Source organism: Monodon monoceros, unplaced genomic scaffold (assembly GCF_005190385.1).
Source record: "Monodon monoceros isolate NGI ecotype Baffin Bay Population unplaced genomic scaffold, NGI_Narwhal_1 Super_Scaffold_6, whole genome shotgun sequence".
Classification (NCBI taxonomy): Eukaryota; Metazoa; Chordata; class Mammalia; order Artiodactyla; family Monodontidae; genus Monodon; species Monodon monoceros.
This window is the reverse complement of record NW_021703783.1, coordinates 90058355-90064354: the sequence shown is the minus strand read 5'-3', so window position 1 is coordinate 90064354 and position 6000 is coordinate 90058355.

The window sequence follows — 6000 nt, the reverse complement described above, 5'->3', positions numbered from 1 at the left end:
TGCTAAGAATGAAACTGGCACCCTCCTTGACTCCATCAGCAAATCCTGTAGACTCCACAGAATATATCCTGCGTCCAGCCAGTTTTCACATTCTCCACCACCACCTCGGTGGTCCAAGCCTCCATCCCCTCTTGCTTGGACACCTCAGTGACGACCTCCAACTTCTGCCCTTGTCCCACTACGGTCTATTCCTCACATGGCCACCAGAGGGCGCCATCTAGATGCATATCCCGCGGTTTCGCTGCTCACAGATTGAATGCACAGCAGTTCCTGGCGCCTTCAGGCCTGCGGGCCACTCTGCCTGGTGCGCTTCATTCAAGCCCCATAGGCCTTCTTGCTACCCCTGAGAACACTCCGAGGCTCCTCCTCACCTTTGCCCTTGGCAGCTCCCTCCTGCAGTACTCTTCCCCGATCTTTGAGAGCTCAGCCAGGTTTCTAATCAAGTCTGCCTCTTCCCTTCTGTGTCATTCTCTTCTCCCCGGCCCCTTTTATTATTTTTTCACAGCACTTTCATCACTGGTATTATCTTTATATTTATTATCTTGTTTACAGTCTGTGTCCCCGCCGGCTGTGAGCTCTCCCGGGCAGGGACTTGTTTTGTCCACTGCATGTCCCAGGGCCCAGCACCCAGGATGGGTTATTAAACATGTGTTGAGTAGCGCATGTCAGCCTGGTGGCACTGGAGACCTGCGGGCAGGGAGCATCCTCCCCACCCCCCAGGCCAGGCCCTGTTGAAGGTGTCTTCCCCTCCCCTTTACTGTTTAGTGTCAGAGCCTCTGGCCCACCCTGGACACCCATGGGAACGGGCAGAGCTGGAGGACAGGAGATAGGCAAGAGCAGAGGGCTTAAATGGCCTGGGGGTCCATGTGGGAGGGAAGGGATTTTGAGAGTCAGAAGGAGACGGGAGCACGCATTGGATGGAGTGGAGAAGCTGCCGCAAGACTCCTGGCCTCTGTCCTCTGGAGCGAAGGCCTGTCTGTGCCTTGGCTTGTGCTGTGCAGCTCGTGTGGGTGCCTGAAGGCCGACAGGCAGGATGGCTGGGTGTCTCTGCTCCTATCTGTCCATGGTAAGTGTAGGGGGCTGTGCTGACGGGGGGGAGGTGAGTGGTGGGAGCTTGGGGTCCAGGGGGGACACTCACTGTGGAGTCTTGGGGAGAAATAGGATCTGGTCAGGCAGGAAGAGGAGCACAGGTTTTGGGCAGAAAGAATGGCGGGTGAAAGACCACACTGAATGGGTAGTGGAAGACCTCAGCGGATCTGGCCTGGCAGTGATAGAGGAGGAAGGTGCGTGGGGACCAGCATGGAGGCTCTCCTGCCCTAAACAGATGGGAGTGGGCCTTTGCCGGGGAGAACAGGGTCCCATCGAGATGTTGGAAGACTCCCCCCAGCACTGACACTGACATATCTGAACACTCCTGGGGAGAAATGCTGAGTTCTGAGCCAAGCTGCGAGGTGGACGGTGAGAGAGGGAGGTGGATTCAGGAACTATTCAGGAGGGAGGACCCCAGGTCCTGGATGCTGGGGCTGAGAGGAGGGAAAGCCCAGGGCTGCTGCCCGGTCCAAGGCTAACTAAACACACGGGTGAACATAGCACGAGATGAAGACCGCTTTCAGTCAGTGGGGAGAAAATACACTCTTGGGGTAGATGACGTTTGTCAAGGGGTAGCCATCTGGAAAAACGTAAGGTAGGATCCGTACCTCACATGGTGCAGCAGGATAATCAAGCATAAAAACCTAGACAAGGGCTTCCCTGGTGGCGCAGTGGTTAAGAATCCGCCTGCCGATGCAGGGGACGCGGGTTCGAACCCTGGTCCGGGAAGATCCCACATGCCGCGGAGCAACTAAGCCCGTGTGCCACAACTACTGAGCCTGCGTGCCACAACTACTGAAGCCCGCACGCCTAGAGCCTGTGCTCCACAACAAGAGAAGCCACTGCAATGAGAAGCCTGTGCACCACAATGAAGAGTAGCCCCTGCTCACCACAACTACAGAAAACCTGCACACAGCAACGAAGACCCAATGCAGCCAAAAAAAAAAAAAAAAAAAGCTAGACAAAGGCAGCAAGAAGAAATCATAGAAGAAGGTTCTAGGAATGCAATTTTAGGGTAGCAAAGGCCTTTCTAAGAATTACAAAGAACCTAGAAGCCAGACAAGAAAAGACTGGATGGACTGAATGACAAGAATATGAAGAAGTCTGCGTGGCTCAGGCCACTATTAGTAACATAGTGACAATCTGGAGAAACATGGTTGTAACTCGTGTGACAAAGAGCTAATTTCCCTAAAATGGAAATCAATGAAAAACACCAACCCGGAATAAGAATATGGGCAAAGGGTATGAAAACACAGTTCACAGAAAAGGGAAATGCAAATGGCTTTCAACGCTCTGAAAAAATGCTCACTCGGATTAAAAGAAATGCAAATTAAGACGCCATTGCTATATCCTTTTTGGCTCCTTGGAATATCAAACATAAGAAATTCACCTAAAAGACTGTTGATGAGAACGTGGGGAAACAAGCTTTCATTCATTGCTGGTGGGAGGATGGATGGGCACAGCCCCCCGAGGAGGGGATTTGACACAAATGACACACTCTATCACCCAGCAGCCTCCAGACACTCGCACCTGGCAAAACGATGTATGCACATTGTTACACACGGTAGCACAGTTGGAGGAGCAACAGGTTGGGGGAAACCCCAGCCATCCTTCAGTAGGAACTAATCAGATCGCTTCCAGCATGCGGAAACAATGGAATTCTGTTCAGCTGCAAACATGAATGAGGAAGCCCTTTATAAGCAAACACGGAACAAACTTGAAGGTAAATAGCAAATGGAAACCAGCAATGTATGGGAAACCAGGCATCGTGTGCTTCCTTTCGGGGTGAGATAAAGGAAATAAAGAACACTTTTTTGGGCTTCCCTGGTGGCGCAGTGGTTGAGAATCTGCCTACTAATGCAGGGGACATGGGTTCGAGACCTGGTCTGAGAAGATCCCACATGCCGCGGAGTGACTAGGCCCGTGAGCCACAACTACTGAGCCTGCGCGTCTGGAGCCTGTGCTCCACAACAAGAGAGGCCGCGATAGTGAGAGGCCCGTGCACCGCGATGAAGAGTGGCCCCCGCTTGCCACAACTAGGGAAAGCCCTCGCACAGAAACGAAGACCCAACACAGCCAAAAATAAATAAATAAATAAATTAAAGTACCCTTAATTTAAAAAAAAGAAAAAAATGTATTTCACATCAAGGTCAAATTTAAAAAAAAAATGCTTTTTTTCTGCTGGGATGTCTCTGGAAGGACACATAAGAAAATGGCAACAGAGGTGGCCTCCTAGGAGTGGACTGGGTGGCTGGTCTGGAAGATAGGCTTATTCATGATTTGTCATGGTCAGTTCTTGTGTGCCTTTTGGAACATGTGAATGTATTACTCATTCAAAGGTAATATGAAAATAATGAAAAACTTTAAAAACTTAAAAACAATGCTGTCTAGGCCCCTGTTTAGGGGACTGGGATGGTTGTGTTGCACTGGGATGGGAGATGGGGAAGACTGTTGAGTTGGAGGGACCAGTGGGGCATCTGGGGTGGGGGTGGGGTATTTCTGGTAGGCAGTGGAGCGAGACCCAGGAGCCATACTTTGGGGACGGCGATGGAACCCATGGTGTGGGGCCCCAGGGGTGTAAGAGAAAGGCCAAGACAGCATCCTGATGAGCAGGGGTGTGAGGAAGAGGAGGGTGCACCAGCATGGGCACCAGGAGAAGCGGCTCTCCCTAATCCATCAGTCGGAGGGTGGCCTGGGGGGAATGCAGGGAGGGCTCCCGGGCTCTGAGGGCTGGGAAGCAATAGCAGCCTGGCTGTGCTTGGTCTCTGGGTGTGTCTGGGACACAGAACCTGATCCAGGGGCAGAAGGAGAGCCCCTGATGAAGAAAGGGGTCTGCACTCCTGATCTAGGGCTTCATGGAGAATCTCCTGGGAGAAAATCCCCTCCCTGTGCCCTGGACTTGCCCTCATGGAGCCTTCTGGGCCTGAACTTGACTCCTCCAGCAGGAAGGAGGGAGGTGACTAAACTGAAGAGTAGCTTGAGGCGGTTGGCAGAGGGAGCTGCTTTGGGGCCCAGGGGTGGGGAAAGCATCTGTTTGAACCAGCCCCTGAGGAATTTGACCCCTGAAATTCTGGGAGGACCGTGCCAGGCTGGGGACCAGACTCCAGTCACTGGGGACTGTCCGGAGCTGGCCACTCCTCTTCTTCTTTTTATTTTTTAAATTTAGTTTTTGGCCACACCCCGCGGCATGCGGGATCTTAGTTCCCCAACCAGGGATTGAACTTGTGCCCCCTGCAGTGGAAGGGCAGAGTCCTAGCCACTGGACCGCCAGGGAAAGTCCCCGGCCACCCCTCTTCTGCCACCTCCCTGTTGTGATGCTGAGCCTGGGGCTGACCAAGGCTGAGTGAGCCTCCACCCAGAGCAGTTCCCAGTGCTGCCTCCAGGGGGCCTGCCAGAGAGACCCCGGCCACCCCCACCCCATGGGTTTTCTTTCTTTTTTAATTTAAAATTTAATTTAAAAATTCTTATTTCTATAACAATTTACTGAGTGCCAGATCTGCGCCAGAATACAGTAAAGACTTAGAAAATGTTGGCTGCTATTTTAATAAAAGGTTAAAATTTTTATGAAGGTTTAATAATTTTAAAGTTGTAAGCATTTGATGATATAGCCTAAAGATTTATAAAGCAAAAATAAAATAATAATAATAAAAAATATATATATATATTTTTTGCAGTACGCGGGCCTCTCACTGTTGTGGCCTCTCCCGTTGCGGAGCACAGGCTCCGGACGCGCAGGCTCAGCGTCCATGGCTCACGCGCCCAGCCGCTCCGCGGCATGTGGGATCTTCCCGGACCGGGGCACGAACCCGTGTCCCCTGCATCGACAGGCGTACTCCCAACCACTGCACCACCAGGGAAGCCCGAAGCATTCTTCTAAAAATCAGAAATAAGCAAAGACGCCTGCCATCAATGATTCTATTCAACCTAAGGAATTATGTTACAAAAATTGGGAAGGAAGAGATAAAACTGTCATTTTCCACAGATAAGACTGTCTACAAAGACGGTCTTAGACTTGTTAGTAGCTCTCTATTAGGTAAACTCTAGATAAATTATAAGAATTTCCATCCAAGTTGCCATATACATAAATTCAATCTGAAATGTTTGACATTCTCCTAGATATAAGCAACAAACAGAAAATGCAATTTTAAAAAGTTTTAGTTACAATGACACTGAAAGTAATAAGGTATCAATGAATAAATCTAATGAAAAAAAGTGCATGACCTTTCTGGGGGAAATTATAAAACTTTATTGAAAGCTGTAAAGAAGAAATATGACATGTTAATGGGTAGGAAGACTGAACGTTACAAAGATGTCAATTCTCCCCCAAATTCCTCTATAAATTGAATGAAATTCTAATCAAAATCCTGACATAGTTTATCTTGGAACTTGACAAGCTGATTCTAAAATTTCTATGAAAGAGCAAATGGTCAGTGACAATTATAACAATCTTGAAAAAGTTCAAGAGAGGAGAATTTGCCCTGCTGGATATAAAGGCCTGACATAGAATTTCAGTAATTAAAGCAGTGTGATGCTGACTCCAGGGTGGACAAATAGACCAAGAACAGACTCACACACATACAGACATACTTGCCATGAGACAGCTTGGCTGCAGCTCACTGGGGACAAGGCAGGCAGCTCTCCTCAATAAATGGTGCTGAAACAACTGGTCATGGAGATGACGAAATTAAATCCTTAGTCTCACGAAAGTTGAAGAAATCCTATCTTACCACACACTAAAATCCATCCCAAGTGTGTAAGGACCTGAATATGGGAAACAAAAGTTTAAAAGTTTTAGAAGAAAATGCGGTAGAACGTCTTTATGAAATTGGGAGTAGGGAAGGACTTTGTAAGCGAGACTCACTCCAGAAGGACAAGTGTCTAGGGAAGAAATTTCAATTAGACCACATCCAA